Source organism: Balaenoptera acutorostrata, chromosome 3, assembly GCF_949987535.1.
Source record: "Balaenoptera acutorostrata chromosome 3, mBalAcu1.1, whole genome shotgun sequence".
In the NCBI taxonomy this organism is placed as follows: Eukaryota; Metazoa; Chordata; class Mammalia; order Artiodactyla; family Balaenopteridae; genus Balaenoptera; species Balaenoptera acutorostrata.
This window is the reverse complement of record NC_080066.1, coordinates 86,645,431-86,658,632: the sequence shown is the minus strand read 5'-3', so window position 1 is coordinate 86,658,632 and position 13,202 is coordinate 86,645,431. Positions and strand designations below refer to the sequence as shown.

General features: G+C 38.1%; 1 protein-coding gene across 1 annotated transcript in view; it reads left to right on the top strand.

The window, feature by feature from the left end:
* The first annotated feature begins 943 nt into the window (after positions 1–943).
* USP8 (ubiquitin specific peptidase 8) overlaps positions 944–13,202 on the top strand; it is a 61,452-nt gene continuing 49,193 nt past the window's right edge. The window contains exon 1 of the mRNA XM_007170411.3: positions 944–1,073. The gene's annotated coding sequence lies outside the window, so the exon portion shown is untranslated. The remainder of the gene's footprint in view (positions 1,074–13,202) is intronic.

Genomic DNA, 13,202 nt, shown 5'->3' with positions numbered 1-13,202 from the left:
ATAGATGCAATTTTTCCCCTTAGTTATGAAAAATTTGCTAAGGCTTCCTAGTTAGTAGTCTCAGGTAGTATAGTATATTTCATATTATATGTCTTAAATCTTTTGGGAAAATAGTGTATAGCTTAGGTATAAAAGAGCTACCATATTTTTGCAGGCATTTCATTGTGATGGAAAGGAAATTACCATTAATGGAAAGACCACTATATGTGAAACACTATTGGGTTAGGTCCTTTCATTTATTCATTACACGTTTACTGAACACCTATGTGGCACACACTTTGACTTAACGCATTTGCTAGACCTCGCCTTCCAGCTTTTCCATCCATGATACACTTGGACTGTCCCTGGGGACTTAGTGACCATGGCCCGCAACTCCATCCAAGCAACTTTATGTTTACAGATAATCGGAGCATTCAATCACCTACAAAGAATCACCTCGCGAGAAAGTTCAGACCTCTCGTTTTGTTTTTGTAAGATTGGGTTTTTAACTGTGTATGTGTATATATAATGTGCTTCAGAACTGTGTCTATTCTTCTCTTACCAGAGGCGTGGCTTCGGAGAACGTTAAACTTTTAATCAGATTTGACATTCAAATCCCTTTTCTAGTCTGCCTTAAATCTCCAACCTGAAGAGGAAGAGGCGTAGCTAAGGCGTTAAGAGCAGCCCTGCTTCCTTCACAGCAAGGCCCAGGATGCGAGTAACACCAGGGTGACAGAACTAAGCCCGAGAAATGCAGGGCGCAGGGGACAGGCGGACAAGCTCGCCCCAGCTCAGTGTAGCCTGGACACTACCCAGACCGTCCATCCAAAACGTCCTCCTCGGCCCTCCTCCGCCCTCCCGCGCAGCCCTCACAGGGTAGGATGGGGCTGGGAAACAGCAAATAGTCAAGGGCACGCGCGCGCAGCCCCGCCCCTGCGTGACGTCAGAGACGCGACGCGTCGCAACGCAGTGCAAATTGGGAAAGAGGGATGAGCTGAGCTGAGTTCTGTCGGGATAGAGATTTTTCTTCGGGTTGGTGGGAGATGGGCCTTTGGCAAGGAGACCGGCATTAGTGAAGCGCGCCCGGCGCCAAGGTGAGTGCGGGGCTGGGTCCTGGCCTTTGTTCGTCAGGAATCCTTCCGCAGTGAACCCCTTTCCTTCCACCAGCTGCTGGTCACCCGGGAGACAAGCCGTGTCCTCGGAGGGGGTGGGACAACCCCGAACATAGAATCGGCTTTTGGAGGAAGGGTCCTACCTCGAGTCTTTCCCGCTACCCACCTAGGGTTGCCCAGCGAGTTCTGTGTGGGCTCCGGTTTTTCCGGTCTTAGAAGGTGGCCTTGACCATTCTTCCACCTTCTTGGACACTAAGACCGACTTTGACCTCTTTCCTCTTGCCTCCGTTTTCAGATTTTCTGCCCGTCGAGCTACATTCCCAGGCCTTAATACAATCTCTCAGAGTGTTTTCCAATCCCTCCTCTGATCCAGTCAAACTTGCTTGTAGTGAAGTCCAGGTATAAGTTTAAAGAACCTGCGAGCGCTTCAGAGTTAAAACTGTGACTTCCCCAAATAAAAGCTTGTCTTTCCTAAAATGTGGCCTCTCTCCTAGAGTTGTGGGACAAGTTAATTTAACCTCCACTCCACCTTGGAAATTATCAGAACCCTGAATTTGTACTTAAAGCTGCAGACCACACTTCTCGGTTTATTTCTTGCCTCCAGTTCATTTTGTGACCTTGGAGCAAGTCCCTAATCACTAACAAAATATTTACCTGGAGGCAGAGGTGTTGCAGAGTCTAAGGAATTTAATATTTGTTAAGAGGCCTGAGGGTTTCAGCTGTAGGGGATGTCGAACTGAGGATTTTACTCTCTCTGCATCAGCAAGCATCCTAATTTTCGTGTACTTTCTACTGCAGCCATGAAAAATGTCAAGTGATTTTTGTTGGGGAAGTGTTCCTCTTCTAGGCTTGCTCTGCGGCTTTGCTATGTAAGCATATTTTGCATTTCAACAGTTTCTGTTTAAGATTCACTGTTGAATGTCTTTCATGATGGATTTAGATCGTTTCTCATGATTCCAGAGTACTGGACCAGTCTGTCTGAAAGGTTCCATAGGTTGTGCTATGTCTTTAACATGTTGAAATGTGTATTCCTTTTCTTGTGACACATTAGGTGCATCTTTTAAATGAGATAGTAAGGACCCTATAATAAAAAACAACAACTTGTCATTAATGACATAAATTTATATTAATTGCACATAGGTATGCATTGTAGTTTTTGAGAAAACAATGCGTGAGAAAAACAAAAATATTTTAAAGATGTCTTTCTAGAATTTAATTTTTAATATATTTACTTGAACTTTGTCAGTCATTGTGGTCATTTGTTTATTAGCGTGAACATAATGGGAAAGAACCAAAATGGCTTTTGTAAAGTAAGAGAGTCAGTACATCAGATTATTTTCCCATAAAATGTCTAGCATTATATTTTATTATGAACATTTTCTACATAAAAACGTACTTATTTTTATAGAGATGAAAGGGAAAAAAGTGTCTATTAAATATGAGGTGTTAATAAAATTAGATATTATTGAGTCTTTTTTGTTTTAATCTTGGTCATTGTCCCAGTTGCCTATTGCTATATAACAGATCACTCTGAAACAAAGTGGCTTAAAACTACAATTCATTATCTCATGTTTCTATGGGCTGACTGGACTCAGCTGGTTGGTTGGTTCTCAGTGAGGGTTTCATATATTTGTAGTCAGATATCCAGCTAGGGTTGGAGTCATCTGAAAGCTCAGCTGGGCAGGACATCCGAGATGGCTCATTCCCATGGATGGCAGTTGATGTTGGCTGGGAGTTCAGCTGGAGATGTCGACTGGAGTGCCTACAACATAGCCTCTTCATGTGTCTTGGACATATCATAGCATGGAGGCTGAGTTCCAAGACAAGTGTTTGAAGGGTCAGGAAGTGGAAGCTTTCTCTTAAAGTCTTTTAAAGCCTGGACCCAGAAATTGGCACAGCGTTACTTCCAACGTTCTGTATTGGTTAGAGCAGTCAGAGCCTTCCCCCAACCAGATGATAGACCTTTTGAAGAGGAGAATGCTGAAGAACTTGTGGCCATCTTTAGCCTACCATAATTTTGTTGACTGATGCTTGGATATAGTAGTAGATGCAGAATAAGTTACGCTTTTGATTTCTTTAGCCATTTCATGGTATGTTATAATTTTCGGAGCACTTTTTATGTATATTTTTTCATTGACACCTTTGAAAACTCTATAGAAGCAGATGGATTATTCCCATTTTGCAGATGATAATAAACTGAGCAGTGGCAGTGGTTGTGGTGGAGGATTTAAGGAATTTGTCCAGAGTTGTATGATAATAAGTGGAAAATGAGACTGACTTTTATAATATAAAATTTATTAGTAAATGATGAAATGTTAAACTTATTTGTAATAACATTTATAACCATACTAATTCAAGTAACACAGTACTCATGTACAGTGAATAAAGTTAGTGTTGAGATAGCTAAACCTTGCCTCTTCTAACACATTACAGTTTAGTCTTTCATAATACTAAATTCTCTGAAATGTACCAACAGTGATGTGGACCTGCATGTCTTTCTTGTTTTCTAAATTGAAGTATAGTTGATTTACAATGTTTCAGGTGTACAGTAAAGTGATTCAGTCATATATATGTATACTTTTTCAGATTCTTTGGCATTATAGGATATTACAAGATGTAGAATATAGTTCCCTGTGCTACACCATAGGTCCTTGTTATCCTCGTTGTTTATCCATTTTATATGTAGTAGGGTGTATCTGTTAATCCCAGATTCCAAATTTATCCCTCCGTATCCCCTTTCCCTTTGGTAACCATAAATTTGTTTTCTGTGTCTGTGAGTCTATTTCTGTTTTGTAAATAAGTTCATTTGTATCATTTTAGATTGCACATGTAATATCATATAACATTTGACCTGATGTCTTTGTAATGTAGTAAAATGAAATTATTATGCATTATAATACCAATTTCAAAACAAATTGAAAAGCTGTGGGTATAGGAATCCTGGGGTTTTTAATTTCTTAATTACAAAATATTAAAATGATTTCTCATAATTTTGGTAGGTTGGGAGTTATATAACTTAAGATGTTGATTTCATGTAAAATAGATAGCTAGTGGGAAGCAGCTGCATAGCACTGGGAGATCAGCTCAGTGCTTTGTAACCACCTAGAGGGGTGGGATAGGGAGGGTGAGAGGGAGGGGCAAGAGGGAGGGAATATGGGGATATATGTATACGTATAACTGATTCACTTTGTTATACAGCAGAAACTAACACAACATTGCAAGGCAATTATAATCCAATAAAGATGTTAAAAATAAATAAATAAATAAAAATAAAATTCTACCTTAAAAAAAAAATGTTGATTTCAGCTGAAAACTGTCATCCTCATAGTGTTTTATTGCTTCTAGTAACATGCTTATATCCATTCTTTATGCCTATGGTTCCCTGTCTTGATTGCACGCTAGAATTCACCTGAGGAGCTTTATAGAAATACCTATGTGCAAGTCTCACACTCAGAGATTCTGATTGAACCATTTAGGAATGGGTCCTGGGCATCAATATTTTTTTTAAAGTTCTGTAGGTGATTCTAATATACAGCTAGGGTTGAGAACCATAGCTCTTTTTTTGGTACTTACTAAGTAGAGTTGGGTTCCCAGCTCATCCATTTTGCATCTGCTAAAAAAAAATTAAAGAGGTAAAGAGGAAGAGGAGATAAGAAATGGATCAAGGTTATATAGGTAGATAGACACCTATTGTGTAAAACAGTTACCCTCGTGTTTTTTCTAGGAATGGTCCTTAATAAAACCAGAAAATTTGGGCATGGTACCTGTACTTTGCTTTGTATTACCACTGTGTACTCATCTTTCATCCTAAGAGGTAGAAACTATGTTAGGAGGTATATTCTTTGTATCCCCTGCAGCCCCCAATGCTACACTTTGAATAGATGTAGGTATTCTAAATGTTTACCACATAGAAGCTGGTTTTTAATCACTCTTCAGAACTAGGGCTAGTTATTTTACTCTGTTTTTCTTTTTAGCATTGTAAGAACTTTGTAACTTTGGACTTCTCTTTTTCTTTGGTTTCCATGATATTGCACTTTCCTGGTTTTCCTTCATTCTGTGTTTCTTTCCTCCTTTAGGAACCACCCGCACCCGCCCCAAGTTCTGAGCCCTTCAGGTATCTTGTCAGCTGTAGAGAAACAAGATCTCATTTCCTTAGTGATTCATTCTCCTGATTTTAGTTACTAGTGTAAATGATGTTTATGTTTTTAAAACTATTACAGAAGTTTAAAAATATACATAAAAGTGAAGAGAATAGAATTATTTAAACTATATCCTAGATAGCATATTATTTCAATGTCAATACTTTGTTGTCTCCCAAAACACTAAGGATTATCAAAGTAACATTAACGCCTTAATAGTTGATTTAATATCTGGTCTTTCTGTAAACCTGATGTCTGATTACGTATTTACATCTCTATCAAGGCATCCTTCTTTAGATGTTATTCCTTTTGCATACACTCAACATGTTCAAATATTTTTGTAAATCAGTGGTTCTTATTTGGGGGTAATTTTGACCCCCACCCCCGCCCAGGGGACATTAGGCAATGTCTGGAAACAGTTTTGGTTGTCACAACTAGAGAAGGGTGGATACTACTGGCATCTAGTGGGTAGAGGCCAGGGATGCTGCTACACATCCTACAATGTGTAGGGCAGCCCCACAACAAAGAATTATTCAGTCCAACATGTGAGTAGTGCCCAAGTTGAGAAATGCTGCTGTAAACTGATCAGTTTTTCAAACTTTTTATTTTTGTTAACAGCACTACCATTCTTCACATTTCTCAGGGTTAAAAGTGTGTGTGTGTGTGTGTGTGTGTGTGTGTATACACTCAAGAGAGAAAATACTGTTTCAGTCAAAGCACATTTCTACCTTTTTATGTTCTTTTTTTGCCATGGCCTGCTAGTTACTCTTTTCTAAAGTATCATTCCCTTGTTCCCGTTTCCTTCAAATCTGTCTTGCATATCCCCACTTTGACCTGCCCAGAGATACCATTTTCCCTTCAAGATCTGGCTTCTTATTGCCTGCTGAATTAAATATAAACAATTTGGGTGGCTTCAAAAGTCCTCCATCATGTAATTCCATTTCCTTACCTAATAGAATTTATTATTGTTAGCCAACAGTTATTAAGGGTTGACTATAAGGACTACTAAGGTAGATGTTAAGAGATCTAGCATGTTAGAGTAATGACTTATATTTTATTTATTTATTTTTGGCTGTATTGGGTCTCCGTTGCTGCGCGTGGGCTTTCTCTAGTTGCGGCGAGCGGGGGCTACTCTTCGTTGCGGTGCGCGGGCTTCTCACTGCGGTGGCTTCTCTCGTTGTGGAGCATGGGCTCTAGGCACACGAGCTTCAGTAGTTGTGGCACGCGGGCTCAGTAGTTGTGGCTCGTGGGCTCTAGAGCACAGTCTCAGTAGTTGTGGCGCACGGGCTTAGTTGCTCCGTGGCATGTGGGATCTTCCCGGACCAGGGCTTGAACCCGTGTCCCCTGCATTGGCAGGCGGATTCTTAACCACTGTGCCACCAGAGAAGCCCAGAGTAATGACTTATAAAGACATGTTAGTATAATCCCTTGATCTAATTTGATTATTTCCTAATAATCCCTATAGCATTCTTTATTTTTCTTATTACCTTCCCATACTGATTTCTCATTTTGTGTCTTTGTTCATGTTGATTTCCTCTTCTGGCATGCCCTCCTTTCTCACTCTATTCATAGCTAACTCCTATCCTTAGGGCCAGTTTCTGTCTCTATCACAGCATCATGAAACTGCATGCTTATAAGGTATGAATATCTTAAAGCCTAGTCATAATTGTCATTTGGTCCAAATTCTGTACTAAAGGAATGATATAGATAACAAATACTGATAGTATAGGATTTAGATCAAGAAATAAACTCCAGGGCTTCCCTGGTTGCACAGTGGTTAAGAACCTGCCTGCCAACGCAGGGGACACGGGTTCGAGCCCTGGTCCGGGAAGATCCCACATGCCGCGGAGCAACTAAACCTGTGCGCCAGAACTACTGAGCCTGCGCTCTAGAGTCCGTGAGCCACAACTACTGAAGCCTGCACGCCTAGAGCCCGTGCTCCACAACAAGGGTAGCCACCGCAATAAGAAGCCCTCGCACTGCAACCAAGAGTAGCCCCCGCTTGCCACAACTAGAGAAAGCCCGCGCGCAGCAACGAAGACCCAATGCAGCCAAAAATAAAATAAATAAATTTATATATATATAAAAAAAAGAAATAAACTCCAAGAACTGGGACCATCAAGGATGGAAGAGGTGGAACTTAAGTTGGTTTTTGCAGGACGAGGGATCAGCACAAAAGAGTACACTCTGGGCTGGAAGAAGCTCCCCCCTCGCCCCAAGTTACAGTGAATTTTCCCCTCCTTTTGACTTCCCAGTGACTGGAGTCATGTATTAATGTACAGTGTAGGAATTAATTGTTGGCTTATTATTTAATGAGTATGAGTTTGATCTTGATAAACAGACTAAGGTATTTGTGATCAGAAGCCCCGTGATACTCTCTTTTATCTCCCTAGAGCAGGGTTACTCAAAGTAGCCAGTCTCTTACAGGCTTGCAGCTTGTGCTAGAATATAAATGAGTACATTGCTTTCTTTGTAAAGAACGTCTTGCTGCTATGAAAAATTCAGTGTGCTTAATAGGTTTACATTCTGTTATAAGCTTATTTTATCACAGACTGGTAACCAACAGTTCCTCAACCAGCACTGGTCTGTGGACCACACTTGGAGTAGCATTGCTCTGCAGGACTTTTACACTTTCAATTGTAACCCATAGACATTTCACATTTATACCCAGTGTTCTGTATGTGCATATACAGGTACACAGCCAAAACTAAAGTTTCATGAAACAATTCTTAACCTTACTATGTGTGACATGCTCTGATATTTTCTCTTCAGGTTTTTTTTGTTTTTGTCTTTTTAATGGTGATTGTGACCTTCTAAAGGGGTTTTAAAAAAACACTGCTATTGTCACTAGACTCATAGTAGATACTCAGAAAATACTAGAGGTTATTTTAGCAGTGATTACTTCTTAAAAGGGTTGGGCCTTAACTTTAGGATTGATTTAAAGCAGATTATTTCATCAGTACTTACTTGTCTCTGGCATTTTAACTAGAATGAGTATAGAATGGATTATATGAAATTTAAGATAGTCAGATGATGTAGTGAATACTGTTGCTATCTGAAGGCCAGAGACGGGGTGAGATGAGATGATGGATGGCCAACAAAGACAAACTGCTTTCCTTTCAGTGTTGCCAGCAACCTTGGCAGTGGCTGGTGTGAAGCCCTAGTTAAGATATCAGGACCAGTTTGAATGACAACAAACCTCAATCTTTACTTTTTTGCTTTTTAGTCATCACTCTGTGGTTCAGGTCATCCAATCTCTACTCCTTTCTTTGGAAGGATCAGAAAAATGTCAGAAAGAGAGAGAGTGGTATATATGCCTTCCATTTTCTCCCTATTGTCAGCTCATTTTCAGCACTGCTTGTATTTCATTTTTGGAGCATTGCTGTTTGATTAAGCTGTTCTTAAATCTTTATCAGGTTTACACATCTTAAAAAAATTTTTTTAGGAGAAGTTTTTCTTACATATACTTAGTTATTTTATTTTTTGTACTTACAATCCTTTTTGAAGTATAACATAGTTTTAGTGGGTTATATGTTGTATTTAGTTCTAGAGCTAAACAAGTAGATTTTAAAATTATTTGAGTTCTGTAGTTATTGAACATTCCTATATAAGTATCAGTGGGTTTGTTTTTACTGTTGCAACCAAAATAAGGAAATTGTAAATCCATTCAGTCATTCTGGCCTTAAGTTATTTTATGCCAGTCTCTTTTGAAATTTCTTTAATGGCAAAATGCAGCAGAATGACTTATCAAACATTTAATACATTAAAGTTTACATACATTTAAGTTGGATATGTATTCTTTGCTTTCTCATATGATTAGGGAAAAATACCCTTTACCTTGTGCTTTGACTTCTGCAGAAATATATGTGATTGTAGAGGCTAAAATAGCAATTAAGGCAATGCTGGAAGTATTTTTAACACCAGGCATCTTATTTGACAGCATAACGTATAATTTAATGAATGAAAATGGAAACAACTGTGGTCCTTCGATGACATTATCAGAGCAAGTTCTTTATTTCAGCTGTTCTCAAAAATCAAATAAGGACAGAAAAAGTCACTTTAAAAAAGCACAATCTTTTTCCTGGAAAGCCTCATTAAAAACTTTGTTGTCATCATAATCTTATCCCTGTAGTTTCCATCGGTGTGTCTGATCGGTTGTCACTAAGTCGGAGTCCTGTCATTCTACCTTTGCAATGTCTCTAGTATCTGTCTGCCTCCTCCATTCCATCTCTTCTGCCCTAGTTCTGACCTTCATCATCTTTCCTTAGGATCATTATTATGGGTAACTAATGTCTTCCTTATCTCCAGTCTTTTAAAGCCTAACCTTGTACTGTTAGTTTAGATCATATAACTCTGTTCTTAGAATCCTGCTCTGGCTCTCTGTTACCTTTAGAAAACAAAGTAAATGCTTTAACGTGACATTCACGGCCTTCCATTTATCTGTTCCTAGACTATTTTTCAGGCCTTACTGCCTAGCAAATCCTTGTTCAGTCTGTATACTAGCTAGTTCCTAAAGATGTTTTTTACTTTTTTGACTTTTTCCTCGTACTCTTTCTCATCTCTACCAAAAGCCTTCTCTCACCAAGACTCACAGAAATGCTATCTCTTCCATGATGCCTCCCAAGATCCCTCTAGTCATACTTGATCTTGTTAATTTTCTTATTGTACATTATTTGTAACTCTTTATAGTTTGATATAATACATGTTGTATTAACACTGCTTACAACTTTCTCTTTCACATTAGTTTTTTAAACTTTGTGAGGAAATGGATCACATCTAATTTTTGAGTTCCTGGGAGCACAATGTCTTCTGTACAGTAGGATACCTGTGAATGTTCTAATGGAATTTAACTTTGAAATAGCTAATGATTTTATTATTTTAAGTTGCCTAGGTAGCATATATAGTATTAATATTCTTTTGTCTTTTAAAGATCCAAGCTTTAAAGGTAATGATGAGAAAAAGATTTGACTGAGACATATTCTAGACCTTCATTTTAGAGGGTTCAAATAAATAGCTTTCTTTTCCCAACCAAGAAACCTAATTGTCATGAATCAACAAAATAGACTCTACCTGACTTTTTGAATATATGTCCTGTGGTTAGACCACTAATACTTAAGATGCAGGTAAAGGATAGAGTAGGAAAAACAGATACTGTCAGACTGGTACGAGGTCACTCTGCCTAACTCTGGCGTTAATCCTTATCTTAGTACATTTAGTGTTGCCAGTAAAAAATCATTGGGCTTTTTGGAAATTACATTTCAAGAGCTAGCCTATATCAGGGGAGCATATGTTGGCTTTTTGTGGTTGAGTAAGCTTACGATCCTAGCTGAGCTAGGTGGGGGCAGAAAAGTCAGGGTTAACTCTTGTTACTGTTATCTTACTGTCCTTTAGCCCTCCTTAATAGTCCAAGCTCCAACATCCCCTGCCCTCTGCCACCATGGTGTCGGTTGTGGCATCACTAAGGCCTCAAGTTTCCTTAAGCACCTTCCTGAAAAGTTAGTTTCTTGGCCTTACTGTGCTTTCTCTTAGTCAAAAGTATTATTTCTCAACTGTTGCTTCTTATGTTTCAGTAGAAATCATGTTCCTGAAGCACCACTCTATCCCATCATTTTCTTTTTCATTGCCAATTTTTTTTTTAAGTTGTCTACAGTCTACTTCCATTTCTTTATTCCTTAATGCTTGTGCTCTTGCTTCCACTCACACCACTGTATGGAAGCTGTGCTCAACAAGGTTATATATACCAGGCTCTTACAATATTCCAAATCTGTTTTTTTTTATGAGTATTTAAAAACATATTTTACGTTCGCTTGTTTCAACCATAACTTCCTAACTGTTATATCTGTCTGGGTATTCTTTTCATATTTGTAGACAATTGGATATTTTTATTCATATTTGCATTGTTATATAATATAATTGCTTTCTTTAAAATTTTTTAATGAAATACATTACGTACATTACATATTATTTTATGTTATAAAAGCCTGATAATAAAATGAGCATCTGTACAAACTATTATATGTAAGATAAGCTACAAGGATATATTGTACAACAGGGAATATAGCCAATATTTTGTAATAACTATAAATGGAATATAACCTTTAAAAATTGTGAATCACTATATTGTACACCTGTAACATGTAATGTTGTACATCAATTATACTTCAATAAATACATAAAACAAAACAGTCATCTGTGAGCATCTGTGAACATACCACCCAACTTGAGAAATAAAAAAAACCTTACATATCGCTGAAGCTCTTTGTGTGTGCCTCCCTTATTGTATCTTCTGCCTCTCCAGAAATAGAGTTTTATATTTACCATTTCCTGCCTTTATAAATTTATCTGATTTGTATCCTTAAGCAATATATTGCTCAGTTTAGTTTGTTTTAAAACTTCTTACAAATGGTGTCACGTTATATGTATTCCTGCTTTTTCACTCAGCTTTAGGGGGATAAGCAGGGGTTGAGGAGGTGGTGAGCATGGGGGAGTAGGGAATGTTCTCTTGTTAAACTTTATCCTGGAAGGTCAGGGACCACGTCTTATGTACCCTTTGTGTCTTTAACATGTAACATAATGTTTTTTTACAAGGTAAGACACTCAATACTGTTGTCTGTATAAGTATGAGGAAATCCAAGGGATCCCTATCATATTCTTTAATGGATGCTCTTAGCTGTTTTGGTGGTGCATTGTTGATGAATTATATACCTAATCAAGAAATGAGAAAGTATTAACATTTAATATAAAATGTGACAAGAATCAAAGCAAATTGGGGTGCTTTTGGAGTTTCACATAGGTGAACAGAAGCCTTTTCGCCCCTAAAGTTGTGTACCTTACTCAGCATCTTAGGATTCAATGTTCATTGATGTCCATTCGTCTAATGATAGTGAACTGATAGAATGAAGAGCATTAAGGTAGTGGAAATAAGTGATAGAAAAAAATTTGTAATCTCTCTTTTCTTTAAATTGAAGTATAGTTGATTTACAGTGTTGTGCCAGTCTCTGCTGTACAGCAAAGTGACTCAATTTTACGCATACATACATTCTTTTTTTATATTCTTTTCCATTATGGTTTATCACAAGATATTGAATATAGTTCCCTGTGCTATACATTAGGGCCTTGTTATTATCCATTCAAAATATACTAGTTTGCATCCGCCAGCCCCAAATTCCTAGTCCATCCCTCTCCCTCCCCCACTCCCCCTTGGCAACCACAAGTCTGTTCTCTATGTCTGTGAGTCTGTTTCTGTTTTGTTGATAGGTTCCTTTGTGTCATATTTTAGATTCCACATATAAGTGATATCATATGGTATTTGTCTTTCTCTTTCTGACTTAATTCACTTAGTATGATAATCTCTAGTTGCATCTGTGTTGCTGCAAATGGCATCACTTTGTTCTTTTTTATGCCTGAGTATTCTGTTGTATATATGTTACCACATCTTTATCCATTCATCTGTCGATGGACATTTAGGTTGTTTCCATGTTTTGGCTCTTGTGAATAGTGCTACTATGAACATAGGGGTGGATGTTTCTTTTTGAATTACAGTTTTGTCTGGGTATATTCCCAGGAGTGGGAATGCTGGATCATACGGTAATTCTATTTTTAGTTTTCTGAGGAACCGCCATACTGTTTTCCATAGTGGCTGTATCAAAAAAAGTTGTAATCTCTTAAATGTATTAATGCAGCTATTTATTCAAATTGTAATTAGTTCTTTACAACTGAAGACCTTGTATAAATTTACTTGGGTTCCTGAAGTTTTCATTTGGTGACACTTATGATCTTGCCAAGATTCCCATTTAGTGTGCTCCCCTGATCTGCCCCATTTGTATGCATCCCTGCACAGGTACACACACACACACACAACTTAATTGTTACATACCTAGCCTTTCTTCTTCTTCATTTTGTTTACTACCTCCATCCTCCTAGTCAGAATTTACCAGAGCAGATGAGGAAACAAAGAATGTCATGAAACATC